This window comes from Anolis sagrei, chromosome Y (genome assembly GCF_037176765.1).
Source record: "Anolis sagrei isolate rAnoSag1 chromosome Y, rAnoSag1.mat, whole genome shotgun sequence".
Classification (NCBI taxonomy): domain Eukaryota; kingdom Metazoa; phylum Chordata; class Lepidosauria; order Squamata; family Dactyloidae; genus Anolis; species Anolis sagrei.
In genome coordinates this window covers 45,361,737-45,385,969 of record NC_090035.1, presented here as the reverse complement: position 1 = coordinate 45,385,969, position 24,233 = coordinate 45,361,737, and the positions used below count along the sequence as shown (strand labels likewise).

Genomic DNA, 24,233 nt, shown 5'->3' with positions numbered 1-24,233 from the left:
GGGCAGCCATTGCCCTTTAAAAGCGGCTGCGCGCTCCGCGTGGCAGCATTGTAGCTGGGGAAGTGAGGGTGGACGGAGGGCTTTTTCTTGCGCAAGTGGTGGGGAGTCTGGCTTTGGTGTGCATGGGGCTGGGGACAGGGAGCTTGTAGCTGTCTGCCTCCCAGTCCCTGGCTGTGGCTGCGGCTTGTGCCAGCTTTTTTTTTTTGGGAGGGTAAGCATTGGGTTAAATTGATCTTTTATTATTATTGTTTTTATTTTTAATATTTATAAATAATTATAAATTACTTTTAATTCATTATAACGAAATAATTTCTTTTCTTTTTTTTCCGAAACTGGCGGAAGTCATTTCAAAGATGGCGGATGCTGTTCCTCTTTTTTGGTGCCAAGGGGATTTCTCCCTGGCAATAAGAGTATTTTGGAAATCTAGTGTTCTTTGCTTTTCTGTTAACTCAAAAGTAGTTACTTACAACCAGTGACTGTCTGGGGCCTCTGTGGCCCATTTTGGTCCAGCCCTTTTTGAAATATAATTGCCAGATAATTTGCCAGATAATTTGGCCATAATTTAATATCTTCATAGTTTGTTTCAAAGTGCAATTTTTGTTACTTTTTGTTTATTTTTTTCTTATATTTACTTTCTAAATTTTCTGAGACCACTGAAACCCTCATCCAATGTCAGATCTATACTACACAGAGCACACAGAGCCCCCATGATTGACTCGACATCCTGTGGTGGGATGAAGGAGGAATCGCCATGGATGAGGGGACCTGCCATACCTTCATACACTTGATGAGATCACTGTCACCCTCAGCAATGGCAGAGCAAATCGAACTTGGCACACAGAGCCAACATAACCCACTCTACATTCAGGGGATGAGTTTCTTCACCGAGGGTCTTACGACTCTTATCCTCACAGATTCATTCGAGAAACGTGATGGTACATTCTCCGCCGATAGATCCTACCGATCCAGACTCACCCAGTAATCAAGCAGTAGTTGCCCGGAGACAAAGGAGGTAAAGAGGAATTTTTGTCCAGGACGTGAAAAAAAAGAGAGTGACCGTATAGGTCAGGGATGGGGACTTACAGCTGGCATGAGAAAAGAAGGGAGGGGTCAAAGGCACTCCGTCAAACTGCAGGAGTACGTTCCTTTATTGCGGTTAATTCTGGGAGGGATGGGCACACCATAGCAGTTGCACGCATAGAGCAGAGCGTTGTGGTTCTTCCTGAGGATAGTCCGGGATGAAGTACTGGCCTACACACAGCAGCCAAGAAAACAGTTCAAACCAGACAATTTATACCTCTGTAGAAGACGTCTCATTGCAGATGTCATCCTTCGATGCCACTCAGGAGCACATAGACTTTGGCCACAACAGGAGGCCATGGCGAAGTCAAGCTTGCATTTGAGCGAGCGAGAGGGATGGCAGAGATGCTGTGAAAGCTAAATGCACACATGACAACTGCAGGGGCGGCAGGGAAAGATGGCTCCCTTGTTATGAATGCCCTACACAGGCGCCCTCTCTTCCAGGCACCCCAGAGGCGTAGCACGCAAGGCTGAAAACTGAATTTTCAACTCTACCCAAGCATACAGGTTACAAGGATTTCAATACCTTTCCCGGCATTCTCCAAGTCCTCCGGGGGGGCCATCGGGCATACATGAGAACCGCAAGGGCAGCGGGAAAGATCAAGGCAAGGGTGCGGGAAGGGGCTGTGATGGAAGCAGGCCGTAGTACTTTGGCCACATCATGAGGCCAGGGGAAGTCAAGCTTGGCTTTGACAGACAATGCCCACCCTCGTTAGAGGGGGACAGCAGAGATGCTGTGAAAGCTCAATGCACAAATGGCAACAGGAGGGGCCTCCAGGGGAATGATGGCTCCCCTGTTAGGAAAGCCCAAATTATCAAAAGTTGCACTGAAAAAAAGAACTATGAAGTTATTAAATTATTCCAAAATTATCTGGCAAGTGTATATTATTATTTATAATTTCTCTAGCATTACTGCAAGTTAAGGAGTCAAAGGCCAATAATACCCTTCCCAGCCTTAACCAAGTCCTCCCAGGGGGGGTCATTGACCCCCCCCCCCCGGTAGTGTCTCTCTGCAGTCATCTTTTACAGCATATCAGTCACGCTTCAGTGAGACTGCCTGTGAGCCCTCCCTGGGGGGGGGGGCATTCATCATGGTTCCCCCCTGGACTGCAGTGTCTGCCTGCCTGCCTACCGTGTGAATGCGCATACAAAGGAGGCAAAGAGGAAAGTGTGCCCGGGACGGAAAAAAATAACAGTAAAGGTCAGGGATGGGGATGTAAAGCTGGCATGATAAATAATGTGTGGGGTCAATGGCTCTCCATCAAACTTCATGGGAACGTTCATAAATTTCATTAAGTTCTGGGTGGGATGGGCATACCAAGCTGCTTTGACTCTCTCCTGGGGAGAAAATAAAATAAAGAGTACAGAAATAATGTAGCAGCTCTGTTCTCTGATAAATAATACATGCAAATTCCTTCATTTCTAATGGGTTTTCATTATTTTTGTTTGCTTTTTTGTGGGTTTTTTGTGGGTTTTGGGGGGGGGGGGTTTGTGGGATTTTTTGGTGGTTTTTTGGTGGGTGTTTTGTGGGGTTTTTTGGGTTTTTTTCGGTTTTTTGTGGATTTATTTCTTGTTTTTTGTGTTTTTTGGTGAGTTTTTGTGTTTTTCTTTTTTTGCAAATTAAATAAATAAATAAATTATAGCAGCTGTTTTTTGGTGAGTTTTTTGTTTTTCTTTTGTTTTTTTGTAAATTAATTAAATAAATAAATAATAGCAGCTGTTCTCTAATAAATATTAAAATAGAAATATACATGCAAGTCCCTTCATTTTTAATGGGTTTTTCGTAAGTTTTTTTTATGAGGTAGTTTATGTAAGTTGCTTTGAAGGTATTTCTGGGTGGGTATAACGAAATACAAAATTCACGAACAAAACTGCCCAGCACTACAGAATAATACGCCAACTCTCACAGGCACCTCAGAGAAGTTGCCCGACAGGCTGAAAGGGGAACTTCTGGCTCTCCCCAAAGATACAGGGAACAAATCAGGCATAAGGGGCGGCCGGTAACGACTGGGGAAAGGGTGTATGAAAGGGAGGGGGGAAGCGTACACAGGAGTAGAGGAGTGCCTCTTTTCTGGGCACCTCAGAGGCGATGCCCAACAGGCTGAAAGGGGACGGTCAGGGAACGACTGGGGAAAGGGTGTATGAAAGGGAGTTGGGGGGAAGCGTACACTGGAATAGAGGAGTGCCTCTTTTCCGGGCACTCCAGAGGCGATGCCCAACAGGCTGAAAGGGGACCGGCAGGGAACGACTGGGCAAAGGGTGTATGAAAGGGAGTTGGGGGGAAGTGTACACTGGAGTAGAGGAGTGCCTCTTTTCCGGGCACTCCAGAGGCGATGCCCAACAGGCTGAAAGGGGACCGGCCGGGAATGACTGGGGAATGACTGGGGAATGTATGAAAGGGAGTTGGGGGGAAGCGTACAGGAGTACTTTGGCCACAGCAAGAGGAAAGGGGAAGTCAAGCTGGGCTTTGAGAAAGAATGCCCGCTCTTGGTGCAAGAAAGGGGAAGTCAAGCTGGGCTTCAAGAAAGAATTCCCGCCCTCGATGGAGGGGGACGACAGAGATGCAGTGAAAGGTAAATGCACACATGACAACCGGTAGGAAAAAAAAGAAAAAGGAAAAAAACAGGGGCACAGGGAGATTGAAGCCAAGAATACAGTGGCCATGCTCTAGGTATGCTGCAGCATTCGATCGGAGGAGAAAACCAACACTGTTTTGGATGTCAAAGAGAAGAGGAAGAAACCAGGCGCCAGCTATGCATAGAAAATGTCATCCAAAGACAAAGGAAACTTCTGATAACATCACTGTGTGGCAACACAAAGCAAAGTAAACTTGATTTTCAATGTTCCCACATTGATTTTCCCAACTTGATTTTCAATAAGGGCTGGAAAACAGTGGGGCAATGTTCCCACATACAGCAGGCAATAGTAATTTTAGGCAACACAAAGAAAGTAAACTTGATTTTCAATAAGGGCAGGAAAAGAATGGGGCACTGTATTACAAAATGATACACTGCAGCACAGCACAAAATGAGCACTGTATTACAAAAGTAGTTTCCAAAAAGCACTGATTGCCAGGGATAAATCCCCTTGGCAACCAAAACAAAGGATCAGCAACACTACACTACTAAAGTACAGTAACTATTTATTTGTATTTTTTTTTATTTTTTTTGGTAATTTAGAAAAAAATTGGTAATTTTTTTAAATTAAATAAAAATATTATATAACGATAAAATAAATTGTAAAAATAAAAATCAACTAAATGCTTGCCCTCCCAAGATTCAGGAGGGCAAGCAACAGCCACTGCCAGGGACTGGGACTTTTCCGTGTCCCCAGCCCAAAGCAATCAGTGCCACCTGTTGAAGGGAAAAAGAACCCAAAAAGGCAGTCACAAAGGCAATGTTCCCGCATACAGCAGACAATAGTAATTTTAGGCAACACAAAGCAAAGTAGACTTGATTTTCAATGTTCCAAAATAATGTGTGGGGTCAATGGCTCTCCATCAAACTTCATAGGAACGTTCATAAATTTCATTAAGTTCTGGGTGGGATGGGCATACCAAGCCGCCTTGACTCTCTCCTGGGGAGAAAATAAAATAAAGAGTACAGAAAAAATGTAGCAGCTCTGTTCTCTGATAAAAATACATGCAAGTCAGTTCATTTCTAATGGGGTTTTTCATTGTTTTTTTGTTTGGTTTTTTTTGGTGGATTTTTTTGTGGTTTTTTGTGGGATTTTTGGGGTTTTTTGTGGGTTTTTTGTGGTTGTTTTTCTGGTTTTCTTGTGGGTTTTTTGTTTTGCTTTTGTTTTGTTTTATTGTGGATTTATTTCTTGTTTTTAATGGTTTTTTGGTGTTTTTTTGTAAATTAAATTAATTAATTAAATAAATAATAGCAGCTGTTCTCTAATAAATATTAAAATAAAAATATACAAGCAAGTCCCTTCATTTTTAATGGGTTTTTCATTAGGTTTTTTTGTGGGTTTTTTTATGAGGTAAGTAGTTTATGGGTAAGGGAGTTGGGGGAAAGCGTACACAGGAGTAGAGGAGTGCCTCTTTTCCGGGCACTCCAGAGGCGATGCCCAACAGGCTGAAAGGGGACCGGCAGGGAACGACTGGGGAAAGGGTGTATGAAAGGGAGTTGGGGGGGGGGGAAGCGTATACAGGAGTAGAGGAGTGCCTCTTTTCCGGGCACCCCAGAGGTTGTAAAAAATGGTTGTAACTACTTTGAGTTAACCGAACAGAAATGAGCAACAGCAATGTATATTGAAAAGGAGTGTTGTTGGTGAAAGAGCCCGCAACACAAACACTGGTTGAAAACTGCTTTGTGTTAACCGAACAGAAATGAGCACTGTATTTTCAAAAAGACTGGCCACCGGAAACCTTCCCATTCCACCCTACGGAAAGGGACCGGCAGGGAACGACTGGGGAAAGGGTGTATGAAAGGGAGTTGTGGGGAAGCGTACACACAGGAGTAGAGGAGTGCCTCTTTTCCGGGCACTCCAGAGGCGATGCCCAACAGGCTGCAATTAGTCTGCAGTGCCTTTCATGTTACTTGATTCGTGTTTCGGCACTTCGTTTGGTGGGCCCTATGTAGACTTGTCCACAGGTGCATGGTATATGGTAGACTCCTGCAGAGGTGAGAGGATCCACCTTGCCCTTTGCAGAACATAGCATTTATTGGTTTTTCTTGGTGTAAGAAACTTGAGGAAACACAATGCAAAGAAAAAATGATTTTCAGCAAGGACTGGTCCCCAAAGGGCCACAGAGGCCAAAGTCTATGGTTGTAACAGGACCACAGTGGAGCAATGTTCCCGCATACAGCAGGCAATAGTTATTTTTTGGCAACACAAAGCAAAGAAACTTGATTTTCAATAAGGGCAGGAAAACAGTGGGGCAATGTTCCCGCATACAGCAGGCAATAGTTATTTTAGGCAACACAAAGCAAAGAAGACTTGATTTTCAGAAAGGGCAGGAAAACAGTGGGGCAATGATCCCGCATACAGCAGGCAATAGTTATTTTAAACAACACAAAGCGAAGTAGACTGGATTTTCAATTTCCCAATGTTCCCGCAGACAGCAGGCAATAGTTATGTTTTGGCAACACAAAGGGAAGTAGACCTGATTTTCAATAAGGGCAGGAAAACAGTTGGGCAATGTTCCGGGATACAGTGGACAATAGTTATTTTAAGCAACACATAGCAAAGTAGACTTGATTATCAATGTTCCAATGTTCCCACATATAGCAGGCAATAGTAATTTTAGGGAACACAAAGCAAAGTAGACTTGATTTTCAATGTTCCAATGTTCCCGCATTCAGCAGGCAATAGTAATTTTAGGCAACACAAAGCGAAGTAGACTTGATTTCCAATGTTCCAATGTTCCCGCATACAGCAGGCAATGGAAATTTTAGGCAACACAAAGACAAGTCGACTTCATTTTCAATGTTCCAATGCTCACGCATTCAGCAGGTAATAGTTATTTTAGGCAACACAAAGCAAAGTAGTCTTGATTTTCAATGTTCCGATGTTCCCGCATTCAGCAGGCAATAGTTATTTTAGGCAACACAAAGCAAAGTAGACTTGATTTTCAATGTTCCAGCGTTCCCGCATTCAGCAGGCAATAGTTATTTTAGGCAACACAAAGCAAAGGCAACACAAAGCAAAGTAGACTTGATTTTCAATGTTCCAATGTTCCCGCATTCAGCAGGCAATAGTATTTTCAGGCAACACAAAGGGAAGTAGACTTGATTTTCAATGTTCAGTGTTCCCGCATTCAGCAGGCAATAGTTATTTTAGGCAACATAAAGTAAAGGCAACACAAAGCAAAGTAGACTTGATTTTCAATGTTCCAATGTTCCCGCATTCAGCAGGCAATAGTTATTTTAGGCAACACAAAGCAAAGGCAACACAAAGCAAAGTAGACTTGATTTTCAATGTTCCAATGTTCCCGCATTCAGCAGGCAATAGTAATTTTAGGCAACACAAAGCGAAGTAGACTTGATTTTCAATGTTCCAATGTTCCCGCATTCAGCAGGCAATAGTTATTTTAGGCAACACAAAACAAAGTACTCTTGATTTTCAATGTTCCGATGTTCCCGCATTCAGCAGGCAATAGTTATTTTAGGCAACACAAAGCAAAGTAGACTTGATTTTCAATGTTCCAATGTTCCCGCATTCAGCAGGCAATAGTAATTTTAGGCAACACAAAGCGAAGTAGACTTGATTTTCAATGTTCCAATGTTCCCGCATTCAGCAGGCAATAGTAATTTTAGGCAACACAGAGCAAAGTAGACTTCATTTTCAATGTTCCAATGTTCCCGCATCAGCAGGCAATATTATTTTTAGGCAACACAAAGCAAAGTAGACTTGATTTTCAATGTTCCAATGTTCCTGCATTCAGCAGGCAATAGTAATTTTAGGCAACACAAAGCAAAGTAGAATAGATTTTCAATGTTCCAATGTTCTCGCATTCAGCAGGGAATAGTAATTTTAGGGAACACAAAGAAAAGAAGACTTGATTTTCAGAAAGGGCAGGAAAACAGTGAGGCAGTGTTTCCGCATACATCAGGCAATAGTTATTTTAGGCAACACAAAGTGAAGTAGACTTGATTTTCTATGTTCCAATGTTCCCGCATTCAGCAGGCAATAGTAATTTGAGGCAACACAAAGCAAAGTAGATTGATTTTCAGAAAGGGCAGGAAAACAGTGAGGCAATGTTCGCGCATACAACAGGCAATAGTTATTTTAGGCAACACAAAGTGAAGTAGACTTGATTTTCAATGTTCCAATGTTCCCGCATTCAGCAGGCAATAGTAATTTTAGGCAACACAAAGCGAAGTAGACTTGATTTTCAATGTTCCAATGTTCCCGCATTCAGCAGGCTATAGTTATTTTAGGCAACACAAAGCAAAGTAGACTTGATTTTTAATGTTCCAGTTTTCCCGCATTCTGCAGGCAATAGTTATTTTTGGCAACACAAAGCTAAGGCAACACAAAGCAAAGTAGACTTGACTTTCAATGTTCCAATGTTCCCACATTCAGCAGGCAATAGTTATTTTAGGCAACACAAAGCGAATTAGACTTGATTTTCAATGCTCCAATGTTCCGGCGTACAGCAGGCAATAGTAATTTTAGGCAACACAAAGCAAAGTAGACTTGATTTTCAATGTTCCAATGTTCCCGGATTCAGCAGGCAATAGTTATTTTAGGCAAAACAAATCAAAGTAGTCTTGATTTTCAATGTTCCAATGTTCCCGCATTCAGCAGGCAATAGTTATTTTAGGCAACACAATGCAAAGTAGACTTGATTTTCAATGTTCCAGTGTTCCCGCATTCAGCAGACAATAGTTATTTTAGGCAACACAAAGCAAAGGAAACACAAAGCAAAGTAGACTTGATTTTCAATGTTCCAATGTTCCCGCATTCAGCAGGCAATAGTTATTTTAGGCAACACAAAGCAAAGGCAATACAAAGCAAAGTAGACTTGATTTTCAATGTTCCAATGTTCCCGCATTCAGCAGGCAATAGTTATTTTAGGCAACACAAAGCAAAGGCAATACAAAGCAAAGTAGACTTGATTTTCAATGTTCCAATGTTCCCGCATTCAGCAGGCAAAAGTAATGTTAGGCAACACAAAGAAAAGAAGACTTGATTTTCAGAAAGGGAAGGAAACAGTGGGGCAATGTTCCCGCATACAGCAGGCAATAGTTATTTTAGGCAACACAAAGCAAAGTAGACTTGATTTTCAATGTTCCAATGTTCCCGCATTCAGCAGGCAATAGTTATTTTAGGCAACACAAAGCGAATTAGACATGATTTTCAATGTTCCAGTGTTCCGGCGTACAGCAGGCAATAGTAATTTTAGGCAACACAAAGCAAAGTAGACTTGTTTTTCAATGTTCCAATGTCCCCGCATTCAGCAGGCTATAGTAATTTTAGGCTACACAAAGCGAAGTAGACTTCACTTTCAGTCTTCCAATGTTCGCGCATTCAGCAGGCAATGGTAATTTTAGGCAACACAAAGCAAAGTAGACTTGATTTTCATTGTTCCAAGGTTCCCGCATTCAGCAGGCAATAGTAATTTTAGGCAACACAAAGCGAAGTAGACTTGACTTTCAGTCTTCCAATGTTTCCGCATTCAGTAGGCAATGGTAATTTTAGGCAACACAAAGCAAAGTAGACTTGATTTTCATTGTTCCAAGGTTCCCGCATTCAGCAGGAAATAGTAATTTTAGGCAACACAAAGAAAAGAAGACTTTAATTCAGAAAGGGCAGGAAAACAGTGAGGCAGTTTTCCCGCATACAGAAAACAATAGTTATTTTAGGCAACACAAAGTGAAGTAGACTTGATTTTCAATGTTCCAATGTTCCCGCATTCAGCAGGCAGTAGTAATTTTAGGCAACACAAAGCCAAGCAGACTTGATTTTCAGAAAGGGCAGGAAAACAGTGAGGCAATGTTCTCGCATACAACAGGCAATAGTTATTTTAGGCAACACAAAGTGAAGAAGACTTGATTTTCAATGTTCCAATGTTCCCGCATTCAGCAGGCAATAGTAATTTTAGGCAACACAAAGCAAAGTAGACTTCATTTTTTATGTTCCAGTTTTCCCGCATTCTGCAGGCAATAGTTATTTTTGGCAACACAAAGCTAAGGCAACACAAAGCAAAGTAGACTTGACTTTCAATGTTCCAATGTTCCCACATTCAGCAGGCAATTGTTATTTTAGGCAACACAAAGCGAATTAGACTTGATTTTCAATGTTCCAATGTTCCGGCGTACAGCAGGCAATAGTAATTTTAGGCAACACAAAGCGAAGTAGACATGATTTTCAATGTTCCAATGTTCCCGCATTCAGCAGGCAATAGTTATTTTAGGCAACACAAAGCAAAGTAGTCTTGATTTTCAATGTTCCGATGTTCCCGCATTCAGCAGGCAATAGTAATTTTAGGCAACACAAAGCAAAGTAGAGTTGATTTTCAATGTTCCAATGTTCCCGCTTTCAGCAGGCAATAGTTATTTTAGGCAACACAAAGCGAAGTAGGCTAGATTTTCAATGTTCCAATGTTTCCACATTCAGCAGGCAATAGTTATTTTAGGCAATACAAAGCAAAGTAGTCTTGATTTTCCATTTTCCAATGTTCCCGCATTCAGCAGTCAATAGTTATTTTAGGCAAGAGAAAGCAAAGTAGAATTGATTTTCAATGTTCCAGTGTTCCCGCATTCAGCAAGCAATAGTATTTTCAGGCAACACAAAGGGAAGTAGACTTGATTTACAACGTTCAGTGTTCCCGCATTCAGCAGGCAATAGTTATTTTAGGCAACATAAAGTAAAGGCAACACAAAGCAAAGTAGACTTGATTTTCAATGTTCCAATGTTCCCGCATTCAGCAGGCAATAGTAATTTTAGGCAACACAAAGCGAAGTAGACTTGATTTTCAATGTTCCAGTGTTCCCGCATTCAGCAGGCAATAGTTATTTTAGGCAACACAAAGCAAAGGCAACACAGAGCAAAGTAGACTTCATTTTCAATGTTCCAATGTTCCCGCATCAGCAGGCAATATTATTTTTAGGCAACACAAAGCAAAGTAGACTTGATTTTCAATGTTCCAATGTTCCTGCATTCAGCAGGGAATAGTAATTTTAGGGAACACAAAGAAAAGAAAACTTGATTTTCAGAAAGGGCAGGAAAACAGTGAGGCAGTGTTTCCGCATACATCAGGCAATAGTTATTTTAGGCAACACAAAGTGAAGTAGACTTGATTTTCTATGTTCCAATGTTCCCGCATTCAGCAGGCAATAGTAATTTGAGGCAACACAAAGCAAAGTAGATTGATTTTCAGAAAGGGCAGGAAAACAGTGAGGCAATGTTCGCGCATACAACAGGCAATAGTTATTTTAGGTAACACAAAGTGAAGTAGACTTGATTTTCAATGTTCCAATGTTCCCGCATTCAGCAGGCAATAGTAATTTTAGGCAACACAAAGCGAAGTAGACTTGATTTTCAATGTTCCAATGTTCCCGCATTCAGCAGGCTATAGTTATTTTAGGCAACACAAAGCAAAGTAGACTTGATTTTTAATGTTCCAGTTTTCTCGCATTCTGCAGGCAATAGTTATTTTTGGCAACACAAAGCTAAGGCAACACAAAGCAAAGTAGACTTGACTTTCAATGTTCCAATGTTCCCACATTCAGCAGGCAATAGTTATTTTAGGCAACACAAAGCGAATTAGACTTGATTTTCAATGCTCCAATGTTCCGGCGTACAGCAGGCAATAGTAATTTTAGGCAACACACAGCAAAGTAGACTTGATTTTCAATGTTCCAATGCTCCCGGATTCAGCAGGCAATAGTTATTTTAGGCAACACAAATCAAAGTAGTCTTGATTTTCAATGTCCCAATGTTCCCGCATTCAGCAGGCAATAGTTATTTTAGGCAACACAAAGCAAAGTAGACTTGATTTTCAATGTTCCAGTGTTCCCGCATTCAGCAGGCAATAGTTATTTTAGGCAACACAAAGCAAAGGAAACACAAAGCAAAGTAGACTTGATTTTCAATGTTCCAATGTTCCCGCATTCAGCAGGCAATATTTATTTTAGGCAACACAAAGAAAGGCAACACAAAGCAAAGTAGACTTGATTTTCAATGTTCCAATGTTCCCGCATTCAGCAGGCAAAAGTAATGTTAGGCAACACAAAGAAAAGAAGAATTGATTTTCAGAAAGGGAAGGAAACAGTGGGGCAATGTTCCCGCATACAGCAGGCAATAGTTATTTTAGGCAACACAAAGCGAATTAGACATGATTTTCAATGTTCCAGTGTTCCGGCGTACAGCAGGCAATAGTAATTTTAGGCAACACAAAGCAAAGTAGACTTCACTTTCAGTCTTCCAATGTTCGCGCATTCAGCAGGCAATGGTAATTTTAGGCAACACAAAGCAAAGTAGACTTGATTTTCATTGTTCCAAGGTTCCCGCATTCAGCAGGCAATAGTAATTTTAGGCAACACAAAGAAAGGAAGACTTTAATTCAGAAAGGGCAGGAAAACAGTGAGGCAGTTTTCCCGCATACAGAAAACAATAGTTATTTTAGGCAACACAAAGTGAAGTAGACTTGATTTTCAATGTTCCAATGTTCCCGCATTCAGCAGGCAGTAGTACTTTTAGGCAACACAAAGCCAAGCAGACTTGATTTTCAGAAAGGGCAGGAAAACAGTGAGGCAGTTTTCCCGCATACAGAAAACAATAGTTATTTTAGGCAACACAAAGTGAAGTAGACTTGATTTTCAATGTTCCAATGTTCCCGCATTCAGCAGGCAGTAGTAATTTTAGGCAACACAAAGCCAAGCAGACTTGATTTTCAGAAAGGGCAGGAAAACAATGAGGCAATGTTCTCGCATACAACAGGCAATAGTTATTTTAGGCAACACAAAGTGAAGAAGACTTGATTTTCAATGTTCCAATGTTCCCGCATTCAGCAGGCAATAGTAATTTTAGGCAACACAAAGCAAAGTAGACTTCATTTTTTATGTTCCAGTTTTCCCGCATTCTGCAGGCAATAGTTATTTTTGGCAACACAAAGCTAAGGCAACACAAAGCAAAGTAGACTTGACTTTCAATGTTCCAATGTTCCCACATTCAGCAGGCAATAGTTATTTTAGGCAACACAAAGCGAATTAGACTTGATTTTCAATGTTCCAGTGTTCCCGCATTCAGCAGGCAATAGTTATTTTAGGCAACACAAAGCAAAGGCAACACAGAGCAAAGTAGACTTCATTTTCAATGTTCCAATGTTCCCGCATCAGCAGGCAATATTATTTTTAGGCAACACAAAGCAAAGTAGACTTGATTTTCAATGTTCCAATGTTCCTGCATTCAGCAGGGAATAGTAATTTTAGGGAACACAAAGAAAAGAAAACTTGATTTTCAGAAAGGGCAGGAAAACAGTGAGGCAGTGTTTCCGCATACATCAGGCAATAGTTATTTTAGGCAACACAAAGTGAAGTAGACTTGATTTTCTATGTTCCAATGTTCCCGCATTCAGCAGGCAATAGTAATTTGAGGCAACACAAAGCAAAGTAGATTGATTTTCAGAAAGGGCAGGAAAACAGTGAGGCAATGTTCGCGCATACAACAGGCAATAGTTATTTTAGGTAACACAAAGTGAAGTAGACTTGATTTTCAATGTTCCAATGTTCCCGCATTCAGCAGGCAATAGTAATTTTAGGCAACACAAAGCGAAGTAGACTTGATTTTCAATGTTCCAATGTTCCCGCATTCAGCAGGCTATAGTTATTTTAGGCAACACAAAGCAAAGTAGACTTGATTTTTAATGTTCCAGTTTTCTCGCATTCTGCAGGCAATAGTTATTTTTGGCAACACAAAGCTAAGGCAACACAAAGCAAAGTAGACTTGACTTTCAATGTTCCAATGTTCCCACATTCAGCAGGCAATAGTTATTTTAGGCAACACAAAGCGAATTAGACTTGATTTTCAATGCTCCAATGTTCCGGCGTACAGCAGGCAATAGTAATTTTAGGCAACACACAGCAAAGTAGACTTGATTTTCAATGTTCCAATGCTCCCGGATTCAGCAGGCAATAGTTATTTTAGGCAACACAAATCAAAGTAGTCTTGATTTTCAATGTCCCAATGTTCCCGCATTCAGCAGGCAATAGTTATTTTAGGCAACACAAAGCAAAGTAGACTTGATTTTCAATGTTCCAGTGTTCCCGCATTCAGCAGGCAATAGTTATTTTAGGCAACACAAAGCAAAGGAAACACAAAGCAAAGTAGACTTGATTTTCAATGTTCCAATGTTCCCGCATTCAGCAGGCAATATTTATTTTAGGCAACACAAAGAAAGGCAACACAAAGCAAAGTAGACTTGATTTTCAATGTTCCAATGTTCCCGCATTCAGCAGGCAAAAGTAATGTTAGGCAACACAAAGAAAAGAAGAATTGATTTTCAGAAAGGGAAGGAAACAGTGGGGCAATGTTCCCGCATACAGCAGGCAATAGTTATTTTAGGCAACACAAAGCGAATTAGACATGATTTTCAATGTTCCAGTGTTCCGGCGTACAGCAGGCAATAGTAATTTTAGGCAACACAAAGCAAAGTAGACTTCACTTTCAGTCTTCCAATGTTCGCGCATTCAGCAGGCAATGGTAATTTTAGGCAACACAAAGCAAAGTAGACTTGATTTTCATTGTTCCAAGGTTCCCGCATTCAGCAGGCAATAGTAATTTTAGGCAACACAAAGAAAGGAAGACTTTAATTCAGAAAGGGCAGGAAAACAGTGAGGCAGTTTTCCCGCATACAGAAAACAATAGTTATTTTAGGCAACACAAAGTGAAGTAGACTTGATTTTCAATGTTCCAATGTTCCCGCATTCAGCAGGCAGTAGTACTTTTAGGCAACACAAAGCCAAGCAGACTTGATTTTCAGAAAGGGCAGGAAAACAGTGAGGCAGTTTTCCCGCATACAGAAAACAATAGTTATTTTAGGCAACACAAAGTGAAGTAGACTTGATTTTCAATGTTCCAATGTTCCCGCATTCAGCAGGCAGTAGTAATTTTAGGCAACACAAAGCCAAGCAGACTTGATTTTCAGAAAGGGCAGGAAAACAATGAGGCAATGTTCTCGCATACAACAGGCAATAGTTATTTTAGGCAACACAAAGTGAAGAAGACTTGATTTTCAATGTTCCAATGTTCCCGCATTCAGCAGGCAATAGTAATTTTAGGCAACACAAAGCAAAGTAGACTTCATTTTTTATGTTCCAGTTTTCCCGCATTCTGCAGGCAATAGTTATTTTTGGCAACACAAAGCTAAGGCAACACAAAGCAAAGTAGACTTGACTTTCAATGTTCCAATGTTCCCACATTCAGCAGGCAATAGTTATTTTAGGCAACACAAAGCGAATTAGACTTGATTTTCAATGTTCCAATGTTCCGGCGTACAGCAGGCAATAGTAATTTTAGGCAACACAAAGCGAAGTAGACATGATTTTCAATGTTCCAATGTTCCCGCATTCAGCAGGCAATAGTTATTTTAGGCAACACAAAGCAAAGTAGTCTTGATTTTCAATGTTCCGATGTTCCCGCATTCAGCAGGCAATAGTAATTTTAGGCAACACAAAGCAAAGTAGAGTTGATTTTCAATGTTCCAATGTTCCCGCTTTCAGCAGGCAATAGTTATTTTAGGCAACACAAAGCGAAGTAGGCTAGATTTTCAATGTTCCAATGTTTCCACATTCAGCAGGCAATAGTTATTTTAGGCAATACAAAGCAAAGTAGTCTTGATTTTCCATTTTCCAATGTTCCCGCATTCAGCAGTCAATAGTTATTTTAGGCAAGAGAAAGCAAAGTAGAATTGATTTTCAATGTTCCAGTGTTCCCGCATTCAGCAAGCAATAGTATTTTCAGGCAACACAAAGGGAAGTAGACTTGATTTACAACGTTCAGTGTTCCCGCATTCAGCAGGCAATAGTTATTTTAGGCAACATAAAGTAAAGGCAACACAAAGCAAAGTAGACTTGATTTTCAATGTTCCAATGTTCCCGCATTCAGCAGGCAATAGTAATTTTAGGCAACACAAAGCGAAGTAGACTTGATTTTCAATGTTCCAGTGTTCCCGCATTCAGCGGGCAATAGTTATTTTAGGCAACACAAAGCAAAGGCAACACAAAGCAAAGTAGACTTGATTTTCAATGTTCCAATGTTCCTGCATTCAGCAGGCAATAGTAATTTTAGGCAACACAAAGCGAAGTAGACTTGATTTTCAATGTTCCAATGTTCCCGCATTCAGCAGGCAATAGTAATTTTAGGCAACACAGAGCAAAGTAGACTTCATTTTCAATGTTCCAATGTTCCCGCATCAGCAGGCAATATTATTTTTAGGCAACACAAAGCAAAGTAGACTTGATTTTCAATGTTCCAATGTTCCTGCATTCAGCAGGGAATAGTAATTTTAGGGAACACAAAGAAAAGAAAACTTGATTTTCAGAAAGGGCAGGAAAACAGTGAGGCAGTGTTTCCGCATACATCAGGCAATAGTTATTTTAGGCAACACAAAGTGAAGTAGACTTGATTTTCTATGTTCCAATGTTCCCGCATTCAGCAGGCAATAGTAATTTGAGGCAACACAAAGCAAAGTAGATTGATTTTCAGAAAGGGCAGGAAAACAGTGAGGCAATGTTCGCGCATACAACAGGCAATAGTTATTTTAGGTAACACAAAGTGAAGTAGACTTGATTTTCAATGTTCCAATGTTCCCGCATTCAGCAGGCAATAGTAATTTTAGGCAACACAAAGCGAAGTAGACTTGATTTTCAATGTTCCAATGTTCCCGCATTCAGCAGGCTATAGTTATTTTAGGCAACACAAAGCAAAGTAGACTTGATTTTTAATGTTCCAGTTTTCTCGCATTCTGCAGGCAATAGTTATTTTTGGCAACACAAAGCTAAGGCAACACAAAGCAAAGTAGACTTGACTTTCAATGTTCCAATGTTCCCACATTCAGCAGGCAATAGTTATTTTAGGCAACACAAAGCGAATTAGACTTGATTTTCAATGCTCCAATGTTCCGGCGTACAGCAGGCAATAGTAATTTTAGGCAACACACAGCAAAGTAGACTTGATTTTCAATGTTCCAATGCTCCCGGATTCAGCAGGCAATAGTTATTTTAGGCAACACAAATCAAAGTAGTCTTGATTTTCAATGTCCCAATGTTCCCGCATTCAGCAGGCAATAGTTATTTTAGGCAACACAAAGCAAAGTAGACTTGATTTTCAATGTTCCAGTGTTCCCGCATTCAGCAGGCAATAGTTATTTTAGGCAACACAAAGCAAAGGAAACACAAAGCAAAGTAGACTTGATTTTCAATGTTCCAGTGTTCCCGCATTCAGCAAGCAATAGTATTTTCAGGCAACACAAAGGGAAGTAGACTTGATTTACAACGTTCAGTGTTCCCGCATTCAGCAGGCAATAGTTATTTTAGGCAACATAAAGTAAAGGCAACACAAAGCAAAGTAGACTTGATTTTCAATGTTCCAATGTTCCCGCATTCAGCAGGCAATAGTAATTTTAGGCAACACAAAGCGAAGTAGACTTGATTTACAACGTTCAGTGTTCCCGCATTCAGCAGGCAATAGTTATTTTAGGCAACATAAAGTAAAGGCAACACAAAGCAAAGTAGACTTGATTTTCAATGTTCCAATGTTCCCGCATTCAGCAGGCAATAGTAATTTTAGGCAACACAAAGCGAAGTAGACTTGATTTTCAATGTTCCAGTGTTCCCGCATTCAGCGGGCAATAGTTATTTTAGGCAACACAAAGCAAAGGCAACACAAAGCAAAGTAGACTTGATTTTCAATGTTCCAATGTTCCTGCATTCAGCAGGCAATAGTAATTTTAGGCAACACAAAGCGAAGTAGACTTGATTTTCAATGTTCCAATGTTCCCGCATTCAGCAGGCAATAGTAATTTTAGGCAACACAGAGCAAAGTAGACTTCATTTTCAATGTTCCAATGTTCCCGCATCAGCAGGCAATATTATTTTTAGGCAACACAAAGCAAAGTAGACTTGATTTTCAATGTTCCAATGTTCCTGCATTCAGCAGGGAATAGTAATTTTAGGGAACACAAAGAAAAGAAAACTTGATTTTCAGAAAGGGCAGGAAAACAGTGAGGCAGTGTTTCCGCATACATCAGGCAATAGTTATTTTAGGCAACACAAAGTGAAGTAGACTTGATTTTCTATGTTCCAATGTTCCCGCATTCAGCAGGCAATAGTAATTTGAGGCAACACAAAGCAAAGTAGATTGATTTTCAGAAAGGGCAGGAAAACAGTGAGGCAATGTTCGCGCATACAACAGGCAATAGTTATTTTAGGTAACACAAAGTGAAGTAGACTTGATTTTCAATGTTCCAATGTTCCCGCATTCAGCAGGCAATAGTAATTTTAGGCAACACAAAGCGAAGTAGACTTGATTTTCAATGTTCCAATGTTCCCGCATTCAGCAGGCTATAGTTATTTTAGGCAACACAAAGCAAAGTAGACTTGATTTTTAATGTTCCAGTTTTCTCGCATTCTGCAGGCAATAGTTATTTTTGGCAACACAAAGCTAAGGCAACACAAAGCAAAGTAGACTTGACTTTCAATGTTCCAATGTTCCCACATTCAGCAGGCAATAGTTATTTTAGGCAACACAAAGCGAATTAGACTTGATTTTCAATGCTCCAATGTTCCGGCGTACAGCAGGCAATAGTAATTTTAGGCAACACACAGCAAAGTAGACTTGATTTTCAATGTTCCAATGCTCCCGGATTCAGCAGGCAATAGTTATTTTAGGCAACACAAATCAAAGTAGTCTTGATTTTCAATGTCCCAATGTTCCCGCATTCAGCAGGCAATAGTTATTTTAGGCAACACAAAGCAAAGTAGACTTGATTTTCAATGTTCCAGTGTTCCCGCATTCAGCAGGCAATAGTTATTTTAGGCAACACAAAGCAAAGGAAACACAAAGCAAAGTAGACTTGATTTTCAATGTTCCAATGTTCCCGCATTCAGCAGGCAATATTTATTTTAGGCAACACAAAGAAAGGCAACACAAAGCAAAGTAGACTTGATTTTCAATGTTCCAATGTTCCCGCATTCAGCAGGCAAAAGTAATGTTAGGCAACACAAAGAAAAGAAGAATTGATTTTCAGAAAGGGAAGGAAACAGTGGGGCAATGTTCCCGCATACAGCAGGCAATAGTTATTTTAGGCAACACAAAGCGAATTAGACATGATTTTCAATGTTCCAGTGTTCCGGCGTACAGCAGGCAATAGTAATTTTAGGCAACACAAAGCAAAGTAGACTTCACTTTCAGTCTTCCAATGTTCGCGCATTCAGCAGGCAATGGTAATTTTAGGCAACACAAAGCAAAGTAGACTTGATTTTCATTGTTCCAAGGTTCCCGCATTCAGCAGGCAATAGTAATTTTAGGCAACACAAAGAAAGGAAGACTTTAATTCAGAAAGGGCAGGAAAACAGTGAGGCAGTTTTCCCGCATACAGAAAACAATAGTTATTTTAGGCAACACAAAGTGAAGTAGACTTGATTTTCAATGTTCCAATGTTCCCGCATTCAGCAGGCAGTAGTACTTTTAGGCAACACAAAGCCAAGCAGACTTGATTTTCAGAAAGGGCAGGAAAACAGTGAGGCAATGTTCTCGCATACAACAGGCAATAGTTATTTTAGGCAACACAAAGTGAAGAAGACTTGATTTTCAATGTTCCAATGTTCCCGCATTCAGCAGGCAATAGTAATTTTAGGCAACACAAAGCAAAGTAGACTTGATTTTCAATGTTCCAATGTTCCCGCATTCAGCAGGCAATAGTAATTTTAGGCAACACAAAGCAAAGTAGACTTGATTTTCAATTTTCCAATGTTCCTGCATTCAGCAGGCAATTGTAATTTGAGGCAACACAAAGCGAAGTAGACTTGATTTTCAATGTTCAAATGTTCCCGCATTCAGCAGGCAATAGTAATTTTAGGCAACACAAATCAAGGTAGTCTTGATTTTCAATGTTCCAATGTTCCCGCTTTCAGCAGGCAATAGTTATTTTAGGCAACACAATGCAAAGTAGACTTGATTTTCAATGTTCCAGTGTTTCCGCATTCAGCAGGCAATAGTTATTTTAGGCAACACAAATCAAAGGCAACACAAAGCAAAGTAGACTTGATTTTCAATGTATCAATGTTCCTGCATTCAGCAGGCAATAGTAATTTTAGGCAACACAAAGAAAAGAAGACTTGATTTTCAATGTTCCAATGTTCCCGCATTCAGCAGGCAATAGTTATTTGAGGGAACAGAAAGAAAAGAAGACTTGATTTTCAATGTTCCAGTGTTCCCGCATTCAGCAGGCAATAGTTATTTTAGGCAACACAAAGCGAAGTAGACTTCATTTTCAATGTTCTAATGTTCCCGCATTCAGCAGGCAATAGTAATTTTAGGCAACACAAAGCAAAGTAGACTTCATTTTCAATGTTCCAATGTTCCCGCATTCAGCAGGCAATAGTAATTTTAGGCAACACAAAGCGAAGTAGACTTGATTTTCAATGTTCCAGTGTTCCCGCATTCAGCAGGCAATAGTTATTTTAGGCAACACAAAGCAAAGGCAACACAAAGCAAAGTAGACTTGATTTTCAATGTTCCAATGTTCCCGCATTCAGCAGGCAATAGTTATTTTAGGCAACACAAAGCGAAGTAGACTTGATTTTCAATGTTCCAATGTTCCCGCATTCAGCAGGCAATAGTTATTTTAGGCAACACAAAACAAAGTACTCTTAATTTTCAATGTTCCGATGTTCCCGCATTCAGCAGGCAATAGTTATTTTAGGCAACACAAAGCAAATTAGACTTGATTTTCAATGTTCCAATGTTCCCGCATTCAGCAGGCAATAGTAATTTTAGGCAACACAAAGCGAAGTAGACTTGATTTTCAATGTTCCAATGTTCCCGCATTCAGCAGGCAATGGTAATTTTAGGCAACACAAAGCAAAGTAGACTTGATTTTCATTGTTCCAAGGTTCCCGCATTCAGCAGGAAATAGTAATTTTAGGCAACACAAAGAAAAGAAGACTTTAATTCAGAAAGGGCAGGAAAACAGTGAGGCAGTTTTCCCGCATACAGAAAACAATAGTTATTTTAGGCAACACAAAGTGAAGTAGACTTGATTTTCAATGTTCCAATGTTCCCGCATTCAGCAGGCAGTAGTAATTTTAGGCAACACAAAGCCAAGCAGACTTGATTTTCAGAAAGGGCAGGAAAACAGTGAGGCAATGTTCTCGCATACAACAGGCAATAGTTATTTTAGACAACACAAAGTGAAGAAGACTTGATTTTCAATGTTCCAATGTTCCTGCATTCAGCAGGCAATAGTAATTTTAGGCAACACAAAGCAAAGTAGACTTGATTTTCAATGTTCCAATGTTCCCGCATTCAGCAGGCAATAGTAATTTTAGGCAACACAAAGCAAAGTAGACTTGATTTTTAATGTTCCAGTTTTCCCGCATTCTGCAGGCAATAGTTATTTTTGGCAACACAAAGCTAAGGCAACACAAAGCAAAGTAGACTTGACTTTCAATGTTCCAATGTTCCCACATTCAGCAGGCAATAGTTATTTTAGGCAACACAAAGCGAATTAGACGTGATTTTCAATGTTCCTATGTTCCGGCGTACAGCAGGCAATAGTAATTTTAGGCAACACAAAGCGAAGTAGACATGATTTTCAATGTTCCAATGTTCCCGCATTCAGCAGGCAATAGTTATTTTAGGCAACACAAAGCAAAGTAGTCTTGATTTTCAATGTTCCGATGTTCCCGCATTCAGCAGGCAATAGTTATTTTAGGCAACACAAAGCAAAGTAGACTTGATTTTGAATGTTCCAGCGTTCCCGCATTCAGCAGGCAATAGTTATTTTAGGCAACACAAAGCAAAGGCAACACAAAGCAAAGTAGACTTGATTTTCAATGTTCCAATGTTCCCGCATTCAGCAAGCAATAGTATTTTCAGGCAACACAAAGGGAAGTAGACTTGATTTACAACGTTCAGTGTTCCCGCATTCAGCAGGCAATAGTTATTTTAGGCAACATAAAGTAAAGGCAACACAAAGCAAAGTAGACTTGATTTTCAATGTTCCAATGTTCCCGCATTCAGCAGGCAATAGTAATTTTAGGCAACACAAAGCGAAGTAGACTTGATTTTCAATGTTCCAGTGTTCCCGCATTCAGCAGGCAATAGTTATTTTAGGCAACACAAAGCAAAGGCAACACAAAGCAAAGTAGACTTGATTTTCAATGTTCCAATGTTCCCGCATTCAGCAGGCAATAGTAATTTTAGGCAACACAAAGCGAAGTAGACTTGATTTTCAATGTTCCAATGTTCCCGCATTCAGGAGGCAATAGTAATTTTAGGCAACACAGAGCAAAGTAGACTTCATTTTCAATGTTCCAATGTTCCCGCATCAGCAGGCAATATTATTTTTAGGCAACACAAAGCAAAGTAGACTTGATTTTCAATGTTCCAATGTTCCTGCATTCAGCAGGCAATAGTAATTTTAGGCAACACAAAGCAAAGTAGAATTGATTTTCAATGTTCCAATGTTCCCGCATCAGCAGGCAATATTATTTTTAGGCAACACAAAGCAAAGTAGACTTGATTTTCAATGTTCCAATGTTCCTGCATTCAGCAGGGAATAGTAATTTTAGGGAACACAAAGAAAAGAAAACTTGATTTTCAGAAAGGGCAGGAAAACAGTGAGGCAGTGTTTCCGCATACATCAGGCAATAGTTATTTTAGGCAACACAAAGTGAAGTAGACTTGATTTTCTATGTTCCAATGTTCCCGCATTCAGCAGGCAATAGTAATTTGAGGCAACACAAAGCAAAGTAGATTGATTTTCAGAAAGGGCAGGAAAACAGTGAGGCAATGTTCGCGCATACAACAGGCAATAGTTATTTTAGGTAACACAAAGTGAAGTAGACTTGATTTTCAATGTTCCAATGTTCCCGCATTCAGCAGGCAATAGTAATTTTAGGCAACACAAAGCGAAGTAGACTTGATTTTCAATGTTCCAATGTTCCCGCATTCAGCAGGCTATAGTTATTTTAGGCAACACAAAGCAAAGTAGACTTGATTTTTAATGTTCCAGTTTTCTCGCATTCTGCAGGCAATAGTTATTTTTGGCAACACAAAGCTAAGGCAACACAAAGCAAAGTAAACTTGACTTTCAATGTTCCAATGTTCCCTCATTCAGCAGGCAATAGTTATTTTAGGCAACACAAAGCAAAGTAGACTTGATTTTCAATGTTCCAATGCTCCCGGATTCAGCAGGCAATAGTTATTTTAGGCAACACAAATCAAAGTAGTCTTGATTTTCAATGTCCCAATGTTCCCGCATTCAGCAGGCAATAGTTATTTTAGGCAACACAATGCAAAGTAGACTTGATTTTCAATGTTCCAGTGTTCCCACATTCAGCAGGCAATAGTTATTTTAGGCAACACAAAGCAAAGGAAACACAAAGCAAAGTAGACTTGATTTTCAATGTTCCAATGTTCCCGCATTCAGCAGGCAATAGTTATTTTAGGCAACACAAAGCTAAGGCAATACAAAGCAAAGTAGACTTGATTTTCAATGTTCCAGTGTTCCCGCATTCAGCAGGCAATATTTATTTTAGGCAACACAAAGAAAGGCAACACAAACCAAAGTAGACTTGATTTTCAATGTTCCAATGTTCCCGCATTCAGCAGGCAAAAGTAATGTTAGGCAACACAAAGAAAAGAAGAATTGATTTTCAGAAAGGGAAGGAAACAGTGGGGCAATGTTCCCGCATACAGCAGGCAATAGTTATTTTAGGCAACACAAAGCAAAGTAGACTTGATTTTCAATGTTCCAATGTTCCCGCATTCAGCAGGCAATAGTTATTTTAGGCAACACAAAGCGAATTAGACATGATTTTCAATGTTCCAGTGTTCCGGCGTACAGCAGGCAATAGTAATTTTAGGCAACACAAAGCAAAGTAGACTTCACTTTCAGTCTTCCAATGTTCGCGCATTCAGGCTAAACATGCCCAGTTCCCTAAGCCGCTCCTCATAGGGCTTGTTCTCCAGACCCTTGATCATTTTAGTCGCCCTCCTCTGGACACATTCCAGCTTGTCAATATCTCTCTTGAATTGTGGTGCCCAGAATTGGACACAATATTCCAGATGTGGTCTAACCAAAGCAGAATAGAGGGGTAGCATGACTTCCTTAGATCTAGACACTATGCTCCTATTGATGCAGGCCAAAATCCCATTGGCTTTTTTTGTCGCCACATCACATTGTTGGCTCATGTTTAACTTGTTGTCCACCAGGACTCCAAGATCTTTTTCACACGTACTGCTCTTGAGCCAGGCGTCCCCCATTCTGTATCTTTGCATTTCATTTTTTCTGCCAAAGTGGAGTTTCTTGCATTTGTCACTGTTGAACTTCATTTTGTTAGTTTTGGCCCATCTCTCTAATCTGTCAAGATCATTTTGAATTCTGCTCCTGTCCTCTGGACTATTGGCTATCCCTCCCAATTTGGTGTCGTCTGCAAACTTGATGATCATGCCTTCTAGCCCTTCATCTA

General features: G+C 40.2%; 1 pseudogene; it reads right to left on the bottom strand.

Moving 5' to 3' along the window:
- Nucleotides 1-24,233, bottom strand: part of LOC137095613 (GATOR2 complex protein WDR24-like) — a 75,259-nt pseudogene that overhangs the window by 27,613 nt on the left and 23,413 nt on the right.